The 21,908-nt window shown below is 51.2% G+C and overlaps 1 protein-coding gene across 46 annotated transcripts in view; it reads right to left on the minus strand.

Annotated features, from left to right (window-relative positions):
• CTBP2 (C-terminal binding protein 2) overlaps window positions 1-21,908 on the minus strand; it is a 168,874-nt gene that overhangs the window by 86,798 nt on the left and 60,168 nt on the right. For 2 of the 46 annotated variants that reach the window (XM_086378363.1, XM_086378349.1), the window contains exon 3: window positions 6,677-6,800. The exons of the other annotated variants lie outside the window; for them this stretch is intronic. The gene's annotated coding sequence lies outside the window, so the exon portion shown is untranslated. The remainder of the gene's footprint in view (window positions 1-6,676; window positions 6,801-21,908) is intronic. 46 annotated transcript variants of the gene reach the window in all.

The raw sequence follows: 21,908 nt of genomic DNA on the forward strand, positions 1-21,908 counted from the left end.
GGAACCCTAGCCACGGTCCATCTGGGAGGGCCAGACTTGGGTCTCAAGCTGGACCCCAAAGGTCGGCACTGAGAGACTCTGCCGGCCCCAGGGAAGCCTGAGGCAGTAGCTTCTGAACTCATGGGCACAGAAGCACACTTCTATGTTCCGAGTGTGCAGTCACACACGTGTCCTACTCACAAACTAGAAATACTCAATACTGCCTCCCTAACCCCACCCAGTTCATACCCACACATGGTACGTAGGAGAAAGACACACAAAATCATGCGTAGGATGACATGGGGGAGAAAAGGAGGTTGAGTCAGAAAGAATGGAAATGCTCCAATAAATAGAGACATTTCAAAAATACGAGATAATACTGTAGCCAGCTGGACACCCACTGGCCAAATCTGAAGCGATTTGAACATCACAATGAATGACGATCATAATCCATTAGGTGAAATAAGAACCGGAGGCTTTACACATATACAAATAAATCACGTTATCTTATTATACATAAGGTAAAGGGGGAAGCTTCTTTAAAAAAAAAAAACATAGAACATAAATAAGCGTATGTCGAAGAAAGGATGGAGTTGGAAAATTATAACTTGGCAACCATCATAATAATTGATTTGGGTGAGAATCATCAATGGACATTGAGATCAGTGACTGAGAAAGTGTGACGGTCAAACAGTGTATCTCCATTGTCGCAAAATATCTCCCCACAACATGCTTATTAATCACAAAGGGAAATAGCATAGCTTTACAGTGGGAAAACCAGAAACGGCACTGAAAGGCAGTGTTTGAAGTTAACCTCACCAGGGATGAGATAAACTGACGTCACGTGCCTCCTGCGAGGATGCATGGAGAAACACATCACATCTCCAGCAGTCCTGTCCAAAGCACATGAGCTGACTTTAATAAGGAGAAAACCTGAGACAGACCAGATGGAGGACATGTACCATGACTGGTCTGCTCTTGTTTAAGAAAAAAAACCGAAAAAAATCAATGTTATGGACCAAAGGCAGATTAGGGATTGCTCTGGGATTAAAGATGACCAAGGGGATTTTCACTTTTTTCTTTCACTTTCTTTCAAGGAGACACGCCGACTAAAGTTTCCTGAGCCATAAAGAGCATTGTTGTGACAACTGGCAAAATCTACATACATCGTCTAAAGACTAGATAGATAATACATATCATCAGTGTTAATTTACTGATTTTGATACTTGGTGTTGTAAAAGAATGTGCTGTGACTTAGGAAAAACTTTTTTTTTTCCCCTAAACACATCTAAGTTAGGTATTTAGAATCTCAGAGAGTTCAAGAAAAATAATGTGTCTGTGTTTGTGTGTATGAAAGAACTGAGCAAATATGGTAAAATATCACTTGGGGGTGTCTAGGTAATTAGAAATTCTTTGTCTCATTCTTGCAACTAGTCTGTAAGCCTGAAATTATATCGACTATAAAACTGAAGGAAAAAAAAAAAGAAATGGGCATAAATATCCACAGCAGTTGTGATGAAGTTTAAGGATTATCTGATATTTCAGCGTTTCCCTGACGGCTCAGCGGTAAACAATGTGCCTGCCAGTGCAGGAGACAAACGTTGGATCCCCAGGCCGGCAAGATCCCACATGCTACCATGCAGGTAAGCCCCTATGCCACAATGACTGAGCCTGTGCTCTAGAACCTGGGAACTGCATTTACTGAGCCTACACGCCGCAACTGCTGAGGCCCACATGCCCTGGAGATGAGTCACAACGAGAGGCCACTGCAGCCGAGAAGCCCGAGCACCACACTAGAGAGTAAGCCCCAGCCCACAGCAACTAGAGAAAGGCCCGCACAGCAACGAAGACCCAGCACACCAAAAATAAATAAATTATGGGGAAAAAAGTTGACTGACATTCCAACACAGAACCCAAATCACTGCAATGTGATTTTGTTACTCCTGAAGGTAAAACGATCAAAAAAACAACAACAAAGCACAATTCACACATCAGGAGCGCTGGGTGACAGACAGACAGAGGGACCAAGGAGGACCCTAGGGTCCCGTTCTCCCCCTGCCCCACACTGGGTTAAGGAGGGGCTGAGACAAGGGCAGGTGAGGCCTCCCACCTCTGCCATCGCAGTCTGGGGTTCACTGGCCTCAAACAAACCGCAGAGCTCTAGAAAGGCGGGAGAGACCAAGCAGAGAGAGGGCTTTCTGACCCTTCCCTGCCTGTCCTCTACCTGCGCTGGGGTGGCTCCGAGAAACGGGCCAGCGAGTGAGGAACCAGAAACACCTCAACCCCAGGCCTGCACGGCCCCTCAGGCGGTCTCTGAACCCACAACCACTTCCGGTCTCTGGCTTCAGCTCGAGGCCCCTGGCATGAGAAGGATCAAGAGTTCACACACTCCTCCCTGTTCCCAAACTCCACCGGACAGGGATGACTTAGGCAGCAGCCCAGTGGCAAGGCTGAGGCCCATGGCAGGACGTGGGGTCTTCACTCGTCCTTTCTGGTGGCCCAGGGGCCAGGCCTGCCCGGGGTCCCCGCCAGAGCCGGGTGGGCTGACCGTGGTAGCCGTTCACGGGCCCAGGGGCAGCCTGACCGCTCAGTCTCTCTGGAGAAAGCAGAAGACTGTCAGGAGCTTCCACAAAAAATTTTTTTTCTCTAACTCCTCTTGACTTTTTCCATCAATCAATCCTTATAAAAACTGCATATCCCTCTTGCCTCAGGTAGTGCTTTCAGCTAACTCTCCCTCTCACCTGCGGCGCCATCGCCGCGGCCGGCGCAAATGGCCACGCTTGCGTTCCTCTGGCCAGCCGGCTTCGGCGCTACCGTCCACTCTTCATGTTCTTGCTGCTAGAAAATTCAGTTCTGGAAGCGCTTTCTCCAGGAGGGGGCTTCCAGGAGCCCAGAACACAGGATTGATGTGTTCCTGCCTCTGAACCACAGGGAGCAGGGCCTGCCTGGGACCCAGGGGCAGAGACCATTTCCCTGGGTGGCTGTCCCCACCACCCTCTGAGGATGTGTGACCCAGGAGGACAAGGACAGGGGTCAGCTAAAGCCAGCGCCAACAAAGTCAGACCCCAAAGACATGGCTGGGTGTGAGACCGCCGGGGCTGGCTAGCACACAGTCCCAACAGAGTTCCCCAAACAGGAGCAAACACAGCCCGGTCATCTGGGAAAAGCTCTTGATTTGACTCTGGCTCAAAAAGAATCTCTAGATACATGACAGGACAGAGACCTATCCCAGGCACGACCTCTCCCATCACAGAGACCTATCCCCGAAGCACCAGACACCTTCGGTACCACCTCACGTGAGCCCCCGCCCTCAAGGGACAAACCTACGGGAGACTCAGCTTCCTCAAGTGCACAAGGTGAGGAAGATGGCCGTGGCCACGCCCGCCAAGTTCACAGTCCAAACTGGTACTGAGCGAGGAGCCAAGATGCCCCGGCAGCTCCTTCCCAGCGGGGATCCAGGTGGCCTATGACTCTGCCCTGGCCCACAGCACAGGGGGCCACGGCAGGGGAGGCCAGCCCAGGGTCCTTCTAGGAGGAGCCCAGGGCAGCCTGGCCTGCGGATGCGTTCCTGCAGCCCTACTTGCCCCACACCCTGCCCCTCCCTGCCCCTCCAGGTAGGGAGGGCACCATCAGGAGGGGTACCCTCCCCAGCCTCTTGGGAGCCCTCGCTGGTGGCCCCAGTCTGGCAGGATTTCTCAGGCCACTGGGATTCTCAGAAGCGCCCACAAGCCTCTCTCCTTCCATCCTGGGTTCCTTGACAGAGAGGGTGGGCCTTCTGATCACAGGGCAGGTCATGACCGCCCCACCCAGGAAGCAAGGCCACCTGCCTCCCGCTCCCTGTTCCCTTCAAGCCTTGCTGACCATTGGGGCCTCCTTTCCGCCCAGGCTCCTCGTGATCCCGAAACACTGCCCCACTGCTGCCCCCAAACACGCCAGCTTCTCCACCTGCCACTGGGTGCTTGACACATGAGCCCAGAAGGCACTGCCTCCGACACCCAATCTGCAAATCTTCACTAAAGTGCACTCGCCCTTGAACATCCCCTAGGCTCCATGCAAACAGAGCCCTCTCCTTAGCAACAGCTGTGGGGGCAAAACCCCAAGGCGACCCGACCTGGAGCTGCCCTGGCAACCCGGGGCTCCTGGCCACCAGGACAGAAGTCACCCTCCACCCACTGCACCCACCCATCGCCTGAGCCAGGACCCCAAGATGTCCGGAGGAAACAGGAGGCAGGGTGCAAATGGCTGCCAGCTCCAGGATAAAGTTTTATTTTAGTGGCTAAGAAGGAAAGTGGAGAAAAGGCGCCAAGATTTTTACTAGCAGCATAATTATATCAGAGAAAACCCCCTTGTCTAAGATTCCTACAGGTAGGCCGTGACAGCGATTTAAGCAGCTGAGAAAAGAGGGTGAAGACGAAGTCCTTACAGCAGGATCTCAGCTCTTTCTGACATGCCCGTCTGATGCTTTTTATTGACAATGAAAGCAAGCTCTGAGGACACATGACGGGATCGCTACCCCGTCTACACTGGCAGTTTCAGAAAGTGTTCAAGTGGGGGATTCTGCTGTTAGAGACGTGTGTATGTGTGTGACTCCACTGTGTCTGACTCTGCAACCCCATGGACTGTAGCCCCCCAGGCTCCCCTGTCCATGGAATCCTCCAGGCAAGAGCACTGGAGTGGGTTGCCATTCCCTTCTTCAGGGGATCTTCCCGACCCACAGATCAATCTTGGGTCTCTTGCATTGCAGGCAGATTCTTTACCATCTGAGCCACCAGGGAAGCCCAAGAATCCCACGGACCAGAAACAACTCCATCTCAGACTCCAGGCAGAGCTGTGAGCTTTACATTTGAGATTAGGGCAAAAAAAAAAAACCACACACCTCAAAAGTTATTCTGGGACCATGCTACCTACCATCCAGCAGGAAACTTTAGGGAAATCTACTCCAATCTACTCCAATCTACTACTACCACCTCCAAGTTAACTCAGACATTCTTGGCTAAAGTATGAGTAATCTAAATAGATGGACCACAATCTTACAGGCACACTTAAATGGTCTCCATCTATTCTGGCCTCTTTCAAAACCATTTTCCACTGAGGGGTCTCAGTTTTTTTGGCTTAAGGGGGTAGCGCTTTTTTCAAAACTTAAATCTGACCATATCACACTGTCCTTGAAACCACAGCTCCCACTGCCTTGACGGTCAAGAGCGGGACTCTGATGGCCAGGCCTCCCACTGCCGTGCCCACTTGTGCAGCTGTTGTCCTGCGTGCCCTGTGCAGAGGCCCTCGCCCAGACCTCCACCACCCCAACCTCAGCTCTGTCCTGGGAGGCCTGCTCTCAACACTCCTGCCGAAGTGGCTACTCTGTCCAAGTCAGACTGTATTCCCAGTCTGACACTTACACACCTCGCAGGAGCTTATCCCCCAGAACACAAGCTCTGTGACAGCTTGTCGGCGGTACACACAAATCCTAGGACAGCCTTTGGCACGTACATGCACACAATGTTTTAAGTGTGAACTGACACACACGATTTTTGAACGGATGTGTGGTTGAGTCTGTAGGGAGCACAGGCTGACCAGCCTCCACCTCCATCCTGAAAAGATGGGCTTGGGCCCCTTTTTTGCTATGGACAGAAGCATCTGTGAGGGTCAGTTGGTCAAAGGAAACCAAGCCCTGGGGATGGACCATCCATTCATTCACACCAGAGCACATCCTGTCGGCCCCCAGAGGGTGAGGTCTGTCTGCTAAAGGAGCCCAGCCTCCCAGCTCTGCAGAGCTACTGACCCATCACCCCACACCTTGCATCTCTCTTTGCATCTATTTTCTCTTGGAGTTTTTCTGTTGGCCGACAAGCAAGAACCCCCACCTCCCCCCACCATCTAGCAGGGCGTGGGCTTCTCCCATGTGTTGACTCTAGGATATCTTTGGGAGGCAGATGCTCCTGACATGCAGGGACCCTGCAGGCTTGAACAGGTGGCCTGCCAGGCAGTCCATCAGACCCGGGGCTCTGACTCGTGAATGGACAATGTGTTAATCTTAATAATTCCTTAGGTTTAGGGACTTCCCTGGTGGCCCAGTGGTTAGAACTCTGCCAAGGACCCTGGGTTCAATCCCTGGTTGGGGAACTAAGGATCTGAAAGTGAAGTGAAGTAACTCAGTCGTGTCCAACTCTTTGCAACCCCATGGGCTGTAGCCCGCCAGGCTCCTCTGTCCATGGGATTCTCCAGGCAAGAATACTGGGGTGGGTTGCCATTTCCTTCTCCAGGGGATCTTCCCAACCCAGGGATTGAACCGAGGCAGATCCCTTAACATCTGAGCCACCAGGGAATGATCTGAAGGGCGAGGCCAAAAAAGAAACATTCCTTGGGTGTAAAAGAACTTGATTTCCTGCCTCCCCACCCAGCTCTGCCCTCTGGGGCTGGTGGCCTCCTCCCTTCACGAGGTAACACTCCTGCTCCAGAGCCCAGTCCCTAGGCTCAACTTGCTTCTGTGAGCTCTGCAGAGGTGGAGGTGCGGCCGCACCCAGGCCTGGAATCTGACCCCAGCACCCCAGGCTGCGGGCCGCTGGGGACACACCCCGCACTCTCCTTCTGCCCGCCCCCCCCCCCCCCCCCCGCCTCCTTCTGCCTGCTGGGTCTAAAGGTCACACGCATTCCTGGGACAGATGAACGTCACGGGCACCTCCCGGGGTCAAATACGTACCACAGGATCCCTCACGCTGCTCCTGGAATGGGGCAGCAGGCAGTGAGTAACGAAGAAACCGAGGTCAACGGAGCAGGCAGTTGGCAAGGGGCACGGGTTTCCTTGTTAAGGAGAAGGAACTGGGCTGGGGGAGGGGACAACACAGGGATACCAGGGTTGGTCATGAGCCACCACCCAAAGGGAAGAGTTATAAACCATTCCCTCTCCTCCAGCGGCTGCAAGCATCCACGCTGCCCTCTAGCAGCCTTCCATGCCCTTTAAGGTTCTACTTGCATAGTGTTTGATAGGCTTCCCAGGTGGCTCGGCGGTAAAGAATCCCCCTGCCAACGCAGGAGACCTGGGTTCGATCCCTGGGGTCAGGAAGATGCTCTGGAGAAGGAAATGGCAGCCCACTCCAGTATTCTTTGCCCGGAGAATCCCATGGACAGAGGAGCCTGGTGGGCTACAGTCCATGGGGTAGCAAAGAGACACGACTGAGCACACATTCATTCAAGATATTCATCTGATAGCGTCTGTCACTCAGTCACGGCCAGAGAGCCCAGGCAGGGCTGGAGCGCCAGCACCATCCATCAGTGGACACAGTGGAAAAGCCCACACCCCTGATGACCTCTGCATTTCCTCTGGCGCCATTATCTTCTGGACTGTGCGGTATGACTCAAAGGCATGTGAGGATGTCTCTTTCCTGGGAATTACTTACTTATTCCAATTGTTGGAAAACAACGGTTCTACCTAAGGTGTGTAAGAGTGCTGATTTTCCTTAAAATACATGCCAGGGGCTGTATCCATTGCAGGGGACACAGGTCGATCCCTGCTATGGGAAATTAAGTGCACATAAGCTGCGTGGTATAAAGTGAAAGTGAAGTCGCTCAGTCGTGTCCGGACTCTTCGTGACGCCATAGACCGTAGCCTACCACGCTCCTCTGTCCATGGGATTTTCCAGGCAAGAGTACTGGAGTGGGTTTCAATTTCCTTCTCCAGAGGATCTTCCTGACCCAGGGATGGAACCTGGGTCTCCTGCATTGTAGGCAGATGCTTTACTGTCTGAGCCACCAGGCAAGCTGTGTGGTATGCTCCCCACTAAAATTAAAATACACACCAAAAGAAGGAGCACGTCACATCACATTGCCCATAATTCTGCTTCTCACCATTGCGCAAATCTACCTTAAAGAAACACCCCAAATAAGGAGATCCAATTGGAAGGGAGATAAATATCAAGTCTCAGCTCTGCACAGCCCTCACGATTCAATGATGAATTCTACCGAGCAAATCAATCAAGACAAGACAAAATATCAAACGGGACCATTTAAATTTTGTAGCCTATCAGATGTGCCTTTCACTCTAGCCAGGACTCATCAGTTTGGTTTCTGAGATGTAAAATTAGTATCGGAGACCCAAAGGCCGGATTCTAATTTCTTCCCCAAAACATGCAATAGAATATGAGTGAGTGTTCCCACGAAGCATTTTTCTCATGTACATCCCCCAAAGAAGCCGAGCCCTGCACAGGATACTCCTGAGCCTGATAACATGATGCAAAACATTCTCTTTTTAACTTTCAGATATTTGCTCTTGGCAACAGATTTTACACGAGAATAGAAATTGTTTTCCTTTTCAACACTCTTGTGACAAAGCAAACACAACTAAAGAGATTTCTGACATAGGAGCATGTTGATGCAAAGAACAATTTAAACTGGGGCAACAAAATTGCCTGATGGAATCAGTGAAATTCTTCTTCAAAAAGCTGAGCACAGAGGTGAACTAGAGAAGAAACCGCCTGAGCAGGGAAAGCCTGACTCCAGGTGAACGAGTCAACCTGGGGTTACTGAATGACAGTTTTAATTTTGTCCACTGAAAGCCCATCACCCAGCACACAGGTCTCAGGACCTGTCCCATCCTGGATGGGCTCAATTGGTAGGATTCCCACCTTGGCCTCTGCTGGTTCTGTTTTCACAAACCCCCGCCCCGTCACCCCCATAAGTCAGCACTCATTTTTTTGTCCCTGGAAACACTTTTCTGGCCGGCTCCACCCCTGAATTTCTCCTGGTTCCAGGAGGCAGCTCCAATGCCACAGTCCTCGAAGACCATGACCCAAACATGCTTGCTCCAGACACGTAACGTCTGCTTGTGGCGGGGAGGGGAAGGAACAGGAGTAACCCAAAAGGGATTTTCCTTTAAGCACAGAATCTGTGAAAGGCTCTGAGGAGAGGGGTAGAGTTTGGCTGCTGTATTAGGGCCGTTAAGTGCAAAGGACGCGTACTATGAACTGAGTTCTGTGCTTTAAGTGTTACGTGTGTGTGATTACAAATATGGGGAGAATGTGAACTAACGCGGGTTGTTAAAAACACTGGGAAACAACACTGTAAATCAACTATACACCAATAAAAATCAAAACAAACCACCACTGGGAAGACGAGAGTGGCACCAGCAAAGACAGCACAGCGGCACCGTGACCAAGCTGCAGCAGTCAGGGCAGCTCACCCGGAGGACACACACAGACTCGTCCGGTACTTTGAGTCCTACCGGACAGGCACGACTGCCCCTGCTTTTAAGGAGGAAACTGAGGCACAAGAGAGCACGAACTTATTTCCCCAAAGTCACACAGCGACCAAAGGGCAGCTGGACCCCAGCACACAACGGCTCGGCCAAGAAAGACAAAAACAGCAGGGGTGGGTGGTGTTGCGAAAACCTAAAGACAAAGCAAGTGCACAGGCCCACTGACAGAGAGAGTCCTCTGTCCACTCACAGGACCAAACACAATCACAGGGAAATACGGGGACGGCTGGGTTCTTTGGGTAAGTCAACAGAAACCCTTGTGTTTATACACCCTTTATACGTAATTTCAGGAACAGCACGGAGAAAAAAACCCTGACGCTTTATCTTGAGTTGGAAGGATTGATTTTGCTTTTATAAATCTTGTAGTGCATTTTGTCCCTCTTCATTAAGCATATGACCCTTTTGGAAACATCAAGATGACCGGCAAATTTCTTCCCTATTTAAAAAAAACATCACAAAAGACAACATATATTCATTAGAGAACGCTGACTGGAATGAGAAGAGAAGGGGCGGGGGGTGGGGGGGGGAACACACCCAACTTCTACCAGCTAAAGATAAGCACTATAAAATATTCATCATCAGATTTCCCCCACGAGTATTTCTCTGGCTTTATTCATAAATGTACATTCAATACTGGATCTTCCCACTTCAAGACAAGCCTTCTACTTATGTTATTTCAAACTGTGAAAGCATCATTTTAAAACGAACGAGCTATTTTCCCAGTGTCGGGTGCTTGAGGCATCTGTCTTTTTTGCCATCAAATAACACCATCTTAGTGTATGAAAGCTTTCCTGGCAATGGGTGGGGAAGGGAGAATTAAGAGGTCAAAGGGCACACACGGCCATTTTTGGAGGCGACACTGGTTTCCACGTCTGAAGAGTCTGACTCATCACCTCGTACTCACAATCTCTGAGAGCGTCTTACTAACCTTCCTTCCTCCAGGGACACAGCCCGCCTTCCAGAGAGGCACCAGGGCAGCCGCCGCTCCTGGAGCTTAAGGGCAGCCCACGGCCCAGCTGGGGCCGCTGGGTGGGGCATGACCGGTGCCCAGAGCTGGGTGATACTGCATGGACCTGGCAGCTGGGGACTCTGGGGCCCGAGCTGCCTGGGCTCTGTCCCGCCTTGGTGTCCCGGCTCCTGCCTTTTCCTGGAAAAACCTGCAAGTCAGAGCCATCAACACCTGGCCTGCTTTCTCAGTAAGCATCTAACACTCCTAAGCTAAGCTAAGTCACTTCAGTCGTGTCCGACTCTGTGCGACCCCATAGACGGCGGCCCACCAGGCTCCCCTGTCCCTGGGATTCTCCAGGCAAGAACACTGGAGTGGGTTGCCATTTCCTTCTCCAGTGCATGAAAGTGAAAAGTGAAAGTGAAGTTGCTCAGTCGTGTCCGACTCCTAGCGACCCCATGGACTGCAGCCTACCAGGCTCCTCCATCCATTTTCCAGGCAAGAGTACTGGAGTGGGGTGCCATTGCCTTCTCCATCTAACACTCCTAGTACTGGGTTAAAAAAAACACCCTCCAGAAACAAGGGCTTCCCTGAGAGCTCAGCTGGTAAAGAATCCGCCTGCAATGCAGGAGACTCAGTTCGATTCCTGGGTCGGGAATATCCCCTGGAGAAGCGATAGGCTACCCCACTCCAGTATTCATGGACTTCCCTGGAGGCTCAGCTGGTAAAGAACCTGTCTGCAATGCGGGAGACCTGGGTTCGACCCCTGGGCTGGGAAGACCCCCTGGAGGAGGGCATGGCAACCCTCTCCAGGAACACAGCTTCACTGTGACCTGAAGCCAGATCCATGGGCACCCTGGGGCCCCCGGGGAAAACAGAAGACCAGCTCGGTCACCGAGTTCTCGCCAAAAACAGGCACGCTGTCACCCCACGTGCTGCTCTGGTCCAAGTGTCTGACCCAGCCTGTCTGTCTGCGGACAATCATGGCAGTAGGTCCTATTTTAGGCAGATTTTCCACATTAGAAAGCAAACTGGTTAAAGTGATTGTCCGACACACCTTCCACTCATGACGCTTTGTTTAATTCCCAGTCAAATAGCAAAGCAGGAGAGGGGCCGGTTTCACCCATTTATAGATTTATAAACAGCCTTCCCAACCGGCACCCAGGCCGTCCCTCCTCCTCCCCTCCTTTCAGACACACAGCTGGGTAGGAATTCACTGACCTAATATTACTGGACAGATAATTCCCCGCCTCGGGGAAAGACTGGCAAAGCCCATGGCATCTGCCATTTCCAATCTTTGTTTTGAAATGGTAAACAGGGGCTCGTGCCAGGCGGTGGGGGGAACGGCAGGCAGGGAAGGTGCTCCTCTGTTAAGTGACAACTAGAAACACCCCCCGACCGCCTCGGTGTCACCGCTCTGCACTGGAAACCCAGGTGTCCGACTCCACTAAATCATCTCCAAACCCACGCCGGGGAAAATAATTGAAGTAAAGAGTTGCCGTAACTCAGTCAAGTGAGATAACAACCATCATCCAGGGGGAAGCAGAGACAGGGCTGTTCAAACGCGTCTTCTGGAGATCGCGCGGAAAAGGCAATAGAATGCGGTTCAAAGGACAGATGGGACTTCCCTAATTGTCCCCAGATTCCTAGCAGCAGGGGTGGTAACTAAACGGTTTCAATTAAAAGTTAAAGAAACAGGGAAAAGCAGGCAGTAAGTTATACCTGGCGCTGAGAAGGCTCCTCCAGTTCAGACTGAGGGATGCCAAGGCCCAGTGTCCGAGGACCGGGGGGCCCATCCCGACGGGTCACCAGGACAAGGGACTGTACTGCCGGGAACCGCCCGTGTCGAGTCTGCGGGGTGAGCAGGAGGAGGACCGTGTCTCAGCGCAGGGAGGAGGCCTCCTCCTCCACCGGACCAGCGAGCAAGCAGCCAACACAGGTGCGCAGGCCGTGTGTTCCCAGAGACGCGGAAGCGGCTAGAAGGTGATTTCCCAACAGGCATGGAGGAGACATCAGCCCGGGAAAAAAAATGATCTCGGTAGGGACACCTATACCTAAGGCACCCCGGGTGATGTGTCTGGACACCGGCTGCCCGAAAGCAGGTAGGAAGGGTGAGCCTGGCATTTGGTGGGTGGGGCCAGGACTCACAGGACAGCTCCCCAATAGGGACTCAGTAGGGATCCCAAATGTCAACAGCCCCCAGCTGAGAAATAGCCTGAAAAGAATCCTAAATCGAAGCTTCTGAAGCTTCAAACGAACTGGAATGCTAAGAAATGGCCGGGATCGACAGTTCCGGTTCACAAGTTAACTTTCCACTGACGTGGGACAGGAGAGACATCACTGATGTGACATCTTGGGAGATACCATGACAGTGCCCAACCCACAGCTGTGTGCGGTGGAAGCAGAAGCTGGGAGCGCAAAGGGCACATTTGCTGATCGGGAGATGAAAGCAGGCTCCCAGGGCAAGTCTCTCAACGGGCTCCAAGTTCACATTCCACTTCCCAGCCGAGCCACTGACTGCTCTGGAAGCCAAAGCTGGACACACACCTACCAACTGATCTCAGGAAAAAAGACCAAACCCCTAAATGTTAGAAGGTCCCTAAACCAACAAAGGTAAAGAGAGGGATGGAGGGGTTCAGAAAGCCTACTTCAACAGATAAGAACCTCAAACCCGATAAACAGAATCCCTAAGTCCACTCCCAGGACATAACCACCTCTGGGCCCTGTGGTCACTAACGAGTCGGGGGTGGAGTGGAAGGCAGCGGTCCCTGTGTCCTCCTGGGACCTGAAAGTCAGCCTTGGGACTTCCCTGATGCTTCCGTGGTTAAAACTCTGCACTCCCAGTGCAAGGATGCAGGAGCTGAGGGTTTGATCCCTGGTCGAGGAACTCAGATCCCACATACTTTGTGGCAAGGCCCTTCCTCCCCGCAAAAATCAGTCTTCCCAGGTCTTCACTTCCTCAGCCCCGAGTCCTTTCTTGGAAGCTCTTTAAACACGGCATCCTCCGTGGATGGCAAACCAGGAAAACCAAGAAAACGGAGAACCAGGGTGGCATCATCTTTTCCCTCCCTTTTTAAACACTCAATTTGTTTTCTGTCCCCCATGTAAAACAAACAAATCAAAAACCAAAGCAAAACAAAAATAACCACACTCAAAAAAAAAAAAAAAAAGCAAAAAAATCTGGGACTAAATACGAAGATCTGAATATTCCTTAATTACACAGCACCACCATTACTCAACTTTCTGTTTGTCGTTGTTTAGTCGCTAAGTCATGTCGAACTCTTCTGTGAGACCCCATGGCCTCTGTCCATGAGATCTCCCAGGCAAGAACACTGGAGTGGATTGCCATTCCCTTCGCCAGGGGATCTTCCCAACTCAGGGATGGAACCCACGTCTCCTGCATTGCAGGCAGATTCTTTTACCACTGAGCCACTTGGGAAGCCCAAGTTTTTGTTACTACTTCCTACTCATCTTTTTCTGAGAGTAGGTTAAAGAGTAAGAGAAGACCCTGACTTCAGTTTTGAATCAACTCCATGGGAATAAAAAGCCCCCACATTAAGAGAAGTGAAAAAGAAAACAAAAACGAAAAAAAAAACACAAACATGGTGATGAGGAAAAATTCCTGCATGATTTGAGACAAAGCCTCAGGAATCGAATACGGTCTGATCAAGATTTCTTAGTTTCCAGCTCAAAAACAGGGACAAGAGACCTACCCAGCCAAAACCACAGTCAAACCAAAAGCAAAGAAAAGAAAAGTTATTAGTCACTGAAATACAGAACGTCATGTTCACGAATCTCCACTGGGTCAAATCATGTAGACACAGCTCTGCCCAACAAATTCTCTCATTTAAGACGATCTAGTACATAATGGTTTTAAAAAAAGAAAGTAAGCTAACTCAGGTAGGAAATACAAAAGTCTATGTAGCATGAAATATCTCCAGGAGACTTGTTTAGTGAAATTAACTAGCAGTTTAATAGGGGGGAAAGCCTGATATACAAGGGTGCCCCAATTTCTTCAGAGGAATTAACATTTCAATCCTGTTTTTATCTAGAAGTCATTAAACTGTGCAACATGAATTATTGGAACTGTAGCAAAGAATTAACTCTATTCATCAACTAAGTCCAAACACTTTGGAGTGCATCTGTAATGAAAAAATAGCTCTACATTTCTATCTCTTCTCATTAAAGTAAACCGGTTTTCCCCCTCTCAGTATATAAAACTGTCTTCTCTTCATATAATTTATATTACCATAAGCTGGCTCACACTCTAAACTATTACACGCCTCCAATTAATTTTTGCAGCTTTTGCCTGAAAATTTAATGAGATAGTAGTGTATGAACCTGCTGACTCTAGATTACGTGTGTGCACCCAATATTAATGTTGGCATAATAAAATCATCTGATCCATACACGATGAGAGGCTCCGGTGGCCACAGTGGTGAAGCTAACGTGCCAGCCCGGGCCACGCAGCTTCCTCTTTTAAATCCATTATAACATTTACTAGTCTCAGATGAAACTGCCCCTACGCGTCAAGCTGGGGAAGATGGAGAAAGCAGCAGCAGCGTCTAATTACCCCCAACTCAATTTCTATAAACATTTCAGCCAACAGCGTGATGGATGACTCTGTCTAAGACCTCTGCTCACCACCATGGAAGCAGAGAGCCCGTACGTGTTCAAGCCGATCCCAAGAGTCAGCCAAGGCGAGCACCCGGGGATGGGCCTGAGGAGCCCCTCCATCACGGGGAACACCATGAGGGCCACACCCCCACGTGTGCATGTAGGAGCATGTCCACATCCGTGTGCATGTGAGTGTGCGCGTGTATCTGAATGTGTGCAATTGTGTGTACATCTAAGTGCACCTGAATGGACAAGTTCAGCCAGAGATGAATAGGTCACAGGTGCTGGTAACGCCGCAGTCTCAAGGACAACCCCTCTGCAGTGATTTTGCCAAAGGATCTAGGTTCAAACGAGAGAAAAGAGGGACTTCCCTGGTGGTCTGGGGGCTAAGACTCTGCACTGCCAGTGTGGGGAGCCCGGGTTCAATCCCTGCTCGGGGCCCTACATCCCACACGCCACGACTAAAGACGCTGCATGTCCCATCTAAAACACCCTGCAAGCCGCAACAAGGGCCGAAGATTCTGTGTGTTGCACTAAGACCCAGCAGCCAAATAACTACTTTTTGAAAAGAGGCCAACAGTAAAGTCACTAACCACCCTCGTGAAGGCCCTACTAGGCACTGTAACTTCTCAGCCGCCGGTCCCTGGGCAGGTGTGAAGTAGGAAGTGTTCAGCCCGCAGAACGGGCTGTAGGGTCTTGGACAGAAACCCTCAGATGGCACAGCCCATTTCTCTACCTGTGCTGGGAATGACGACACCCACACAGCGTCACAGGTGGCTGAGCATCAGGGCTCACAGGAGGATACACCGCGCCCAGCACGTAGCCGGCCCTTAATACATCACTTGGCTGGAGTCTCTGTGGTCAGCAGCCCGCAGGAAGACCAGGACGTGGGGGTGAGAGGGCCAGGCTTCCAGGGAGGGGCGGGCGAGAAGACCTGCTGTTCATCCCTCTCCCCTGCCTGGCCCCCACCCCAGTTACGTCCTCACAGTGCCAGCGTGGGGGCTGCTTCTGCTAAACAGAGAGATAAAAACAGGAGGGACAGACCCTCTGAGGTTAGAGCTCCCCTCCCTGCACTGGTCCAGCCCGGGGGCTTGACTACTGCAAAGTCCGAGGGGCTCGTCCTGGTCTGGGGCCGCCCCCAGCCACGTTGGGTCCTCGGAGCTCTGGATCCCAAACAGAACTCGATAAGAGTGGCTGTCTGGGAGCACTTCGGTCAAGAAGGCCCCGATCAGAGGTTGTCTGCAAACAAACTTGGGAGTCTGCAGGGAGAGGACAATCAGATCAGCTGGCCAGGGACACTCAACATCGACATCAAGCCCTTTATACCCAGTGTCCAGAGGTTTCTGGGAGATGGTGATGGGGCCAACAGGCTGTGTATGCAGGTACAACCCAGACCTAGGTTCAAACCCCACCTCTGCTCCTGCCAGGAGCCAAGAGCAGGCAACTCACCCCCATTATCCACTACAGGGAAACTGAAAGTTGCTCAGTCATGTCCGACTCTTTGTGACCCCATGACCCCATGGACTATACAGTCCACGGAATTCTCCAGGCCAGAACACAGGAGTGGGTAGCCCTTCCCGCCTCCAGGGGATCTTCCCAACCCAGGGATCAAATCCAGGTCTCCCGCATTGCAGGCGGATTCTTTACCAGCTGAGTCACAAGGGAAGCCCAAGAATACTGGAGTGGGGTCTATCCCTTCTCCAGTGGATCTTCCCAGCCCAGGAATCAAACCAGGGTCTCCTGCATTGCAGGCAGATTCTTTATCAACTGAGCTATCAGGGAAGCCCCTAAGATAATAAGAATAAAGATTCCCTATCCCCACCTTCACAGGACCAGCCACATGCAAAATAAGAATAAAGATTCCCTATCTCCACCTTCACAGGACCAGCCACATGCAGGAGGCCGAATGCAGTTGAGCATCCAGGAGGGATAGGCTTGGTCGGAACACTGGACTCAACCTGCCTCCTTCTGCAAGCCAGTGCTGAACCACTTCAAGCCTCCAAACATAAGTGCCCTTTCAACTCTGTGCTCCGTGGCCAGGGCAGGCCTGCAACACAAGCCCCAGTGCCCAGGCACACTGGAGGGACACCTCCCCAAACTCTCCTTTTCCAGGAGGCAGCATTTACAGGGTGCAGCTCCTCACACCTAGTAGTAAAAGACAGGACACTTCCTAGCTATGGGTTTGGAAGAAAAGAACACGTTCTTAAGTTGCCAAAACCACTGCCTAAGGGAAAATACAAGGGCACCCTGTGACCAGAGAAGGTGGCATCTCCAAGGAGGACAGAAAGATTCGGAGAGCTGCCCAAGCCCAGGTCACTTGCTCTGAACCCATCCCTCCAGCCAGTCTGGTCTAGGCTGGGGTGAGGGGTGGGGACACAAGACTAGAGCTGGCCGTCCTCCCTATCAGGGGTCCCCAGCCTCTGGGCCACAGACCCGTGCTTCCTGTCGGATCGGCGGCAGCATTAGATTAGAAATAAAAAGTGTACAATGTGGGACTCCCCCGGTGGTGCAGTGGGTAAGAATCCCCACCTGCCAACGCAGGGGACTTGGGTTTGAACCCCGGTCCTGGAAGATCCCACGTGCTGCGGAGTGACCGAGCTGGTGCACCACAACGGCTGAGCCTGCGCGTGGACAGCCCGCACTCTGCAAGTGGAGAAGTCACCGCGGTGAGACGCCCGAGCGGCATAACCAGGAGTAGTCCCTGCTCGCTGCAACTAAAGAAATCCTGAGCAAAGCTACGAAAACCCAACGCAGCCCAAAATAAATAATTAAAAATAAAAAAATACAAAATAAATGTAACACGCGTGAACCGTGCCAAAACCACTACCACCCCCCCCCCAACCCCTCTTCCTGGTCCGTGGAAAAGTTGTCTTCTGTGAAATCGGTCTTCGGTGCCACAAAGTTTAGGGACCACTCCCATGGTCTCAGGCCCCAAATTCCACAGGGCCAAGCTCTGGGGAGGACACAGCATGTCTCAGCGAGGTTGCATGCAGTGAAAATCTCTTCTTATGTGGAAGATCGGAAGCTATTAACTGTGTTACTGGCAAGCACAGATGTTGTCTATATCTGAAAACTCCCAAATAGATCAATTAGCATATTATAAAGAATTTACTTTCATTTTCCCTTGACAGAGCATAAAAGCCAAAACACAACTCTCAGTTTGAAACTGACATGTGCATATAGCAGGAGATGCTCTGTTAAATGGAGACAACAGCAAAAGAAAATGGTATTTATAATGATTAGCCACCTAATTAATTCTAAGAGTAGAATGTCAAAAGCTATAAATCCATTTCTTTGGTAACTGAAGCTCAACATCAAACGCGTCGCTTCCGTACTCGGAAGGGAAGCCCTCGTCTTTTCCTGACATTTGCACCCGGTAATGTGGCTGTTCTATTAGTTTTCCAGGTAATGAGCTTTAAATGCACGTGGAAAAAAAGCCATGGAAGGACAGGACTCAGGGGGGAATAAAAACACATGCACACACAGAATTAGAAGCAATACATTCTAGAAAGAAATGAGGTTAAGCAGAGTTCTTGGATGTGTGTTCACTTCTTGTGAATCAGTTCAAGCTTCTGCCCTCTGATGAAATCTGGGGGCCTTTTGTATTTCTTCAGCTTGGGGTGGTGGGAGGTGGTGTGTGGAGGAAAATTCTAAGGAAGACAAAGATATTACAACGCTATTATCCTTTGAAACTTCATGCGCATTCCTAAAGTTGTATGTTTACAGATTACCCTTTGGGGTAGACGGTGACGGCGAAAAAGGCAGAGAACTACAGGAAACCAGAACTGATTCGATAGATGCAGAGCTGTCCTTCTGTGCTTCTCTTCCTAGATTGCAAATCAAATCTGCATTTAAATAGAGTATTTTTAATGTAAAAAAAGGAAGCCCTAGGGTACTGGGGTATTACCTTCAATATCTACGGGCACAACGTTGCATTTTAAATGAGATGTGGCATCTTGAAATTTACCGAATAGATTACACATTCCAAATGGTCTCATTATTTCTACTATTTTTACTAAATTCTCCTGCCCTAATAGGGGTGTTTCTTTTATGGCCAGGACTGTTAATAAAAGTAATGTGATATTACATCATGCTATCAACTGAATCTTGAGAAAAGATTACACTGATCCAAGGATCTCATAAGCCCCCGGCTCTGATAATTCCAGCCATTATTCAGTGTGAAATTCAAACAGTCTGAATTCATTAACGTTGGTTGTTACAAATCTGCATTTTTAGACGTTGCCATAAAATGCAGGAGTCCAAACCCGGTGACCTGAATCTAACAGCCTTTCATGTGAAGTGGCCGTGCTAACCAGCCTCACCCGGCTCGCCTCTCAGGATAAAGCCCCGTGTGCTGGTCCCTCTCCATGGCTGACCCGGTCACCGCTGGGGAGAGACCAGGGGCTGAGTTGGCCGCAGCCCTGCTGGTCACATTCAGTGTTCAGGCAAACTGCAGAGACCTGAGCCTCTGACAGGAGAGTAGGGGACCGCTCCCAGGACACGCATCATTAGACAGGTAGCCAGGTACACCTGGGCACAGATCCCGGCCGCCAGCACCTCACCTCTGCTATGGCTGCAATCAGCTCATCCTCATGAAAATAAAAGCTCAAACTTATCATGCAACATGTGGGGGATGCCTCGGGGAACCCTACACCTTCTCCATCTATTGACGAAGAAACATCATTACTAGGCTGGTGGGGAAGGGGGGGTGCATGTCAGTTCAACATCCCAGGAGGAAAGCCAGACAGAGCTGCCATGAACAAGGGAATCTACAGTTCATCTCAATGTTTACATCACCCAGAGCACGGCTGTTTCCTTCGAGGGGCGCCCTGGGCTCTGTGCTCCTCCAGCCGTGGGCAGGTCACTGGGCTCCCCTCCAAGCTGAGTGACCATCTCATGTGCAGATGCTGCTCACGATGACGACAATGGTGATGACGACGGCAGTCATTCTCTACGAAGCCCTCACGATGCACCAGGTACCGGCCGAGCCCTCCTCGATGACGTCTCAATGAACCCCCACAACTCTGGTTTAGTACCGGCTCACCCGCATTTGGCAGAGAGCGAGCCCGAGGCACTAAGTAAAGAGGGCTTTAGTCTGCCCTGGCTCCGCCTTCAGGACCCGGCCCCGCACCATCACCAAGGCCTTGGCCACTGCGATCTTAACCTTCCCCGTGGAAACACGAGGAGGAGGTGCCAAGGCCGTGTGGGCTGTTCCCTGCTCGCGCAGTCCCAGACTACAGAGCTGGGCAGCTTTCCGGCCAAGCCTAAGGCCACATCCCTCTGCCTCGTTTAGACACGCCAGCAGAAGTCTCTCCAGCCTGAAACAGGCCTCCGCGGCGCTGCCACTGGCCGTGGGGGATCCGAGTACCAATCAATAAGGACCCTCTTTTGAGAGGGAGTTCAACCCTGCATCGCAGTTTGGAGGTCCTCTTCTGCTGTAATTAGAAGTGGAGGTGAGCCTGACTGAAATATGAAAAGTCAGGAGCACTGGATTCTCAAAGTTCGGATTTTTAACAAACAAGATCCGCATGCACAGAATCCCAGCCTCCAGATCTCCAAAGGCGGGCGGGGCAGGGCAGGCCGCCACACTGTGTCCATGAAGGAATCTGATACGCGCACCATCTGTCCTTCGGCCCCAAGGGACCTGGGGCGACGTCCAGGTCCTGGTAATCCCAGCTCAGACGCAATCATGGTGGCTGAAACACAACCCCCTCCTGCCCACGAAGCCGCCACAAGCACAGCCCCCCAGATGAGAGGAGAGTACAGCTGGGTCCCCCAGACACGCAGAATTCAAACTCCCTGCCCTACGCACGCGCACCTGCACGCAGGGGAGGCACAGACATGCTCTCCTGCTGCGGAAAGTTCAGGAACATGGATTTATCATTTCAGAGCGTACACACACACCTCCTCCAAACAGGTAGTGTAAGCACATGCTGGTTTGCCTTCTGTCAGCAGAAAACACTCCCAGTTGACACAGAGTCAACCCTTCCTTTCGGACAGATGCTGAGATGGGCAGACTCCAGCACGGGCTCAGCCACCCCGCACCTCCCTGGTCTCTCCACAGCCTGGGATTCATTTATTCAAAAAGCAGTCCTGGGATGTCCCTGCTGGTCCAGGGGCTAAGACTCCATGTTCCCAATTGCAGGGGCCACGAGTTCAAGCCCTGGTCAGGGAAGTCGATCCTGCATGCCACAAGTTAAGACCTGGTGCACCCAAATAAATAGTTTTTTTTTTTTAAAAAGGTAGTCCTGTGGCATCTGTAACATGTGGATCATGTACAGAAAATCAAAGAGATCATGAGGGCATCATCGGATGTGGCCTCTGCTTTGGAAAGCTTGCAGAAATCACTCTGGAAGGTTCTATGATAACAGAGCGCCACTTCTGAATCTGAGTTTCTTTACAAAATCTTTGTCTCCTCTCGCCTGATGGAGTCAGAAGAGACTCAAGTCCCGGGTTTCTGCCTTAACAATGACTGGGGAACTTGCAAGCACCCAGGAAACACGAGTGAGGACCCACGAACTGGGGTGGCAATGGGCGTCCAGAAAAGGTTATCAATATTGACCAAGAGATGCGGATGGAGCCAAGGGCAACTTGAGTCAATACCTCGCAGGACGCAGGGCCCACCTTTCCCATGGTGCTTCTTCCCACATGCCCGTTTCTGAGTTGTGGACACCTGTCTGCAGGATGCAGAAGGGCTGGGACGCAGGCGGTTGTGACCTGAGGAATCAAGGGGCAGCCCGGAAAAGTGCACTGCAAGGCCTGTTCTGAGGCTCCAGGACCCGGAATGAAAGCCCCGCCCAGCCAACAACAGCCTCCCTCTGGACCCCACGAACCCGAGCATGGCCCTGTACTGCTTCAGCTGAATTTTTCAAGGAGTTGCAGGTTACACCCTGCTCTGGCCAACAAAGGTTTCCTTTGAGTTCAACAATGTATACGCTGAACCGGAAAAGGGGAGGCGGCCAAAGACCAGGTGTTGAGTTACAAGACACAGGAACCAGATATCTTTGCACCAATACTCTTTTTCTGCAAACCTCCTATATTAAAGGACAGCACAGTGCTGTCTGACAAATCAAGGCTGCCCTAAGCAGATCTGAGGACGCTCACGAGGACATCTGATCC

This window comes from Bos grunniens, chromosome 26 (assembly GCF_055505025.1).
Source record: "Bos grunniens cultivar Pamir isolate PY7600 chromosome 26, Bosgru_T2T1.0, whole genome shotgun sequence".
Taxonomy (NCBI): domain Eukaryota; kingdom Metazoa; phylum Chordata; class Mammalia; order Artiodactyla; family Bovidae; genus Bos; species Bos grunniens.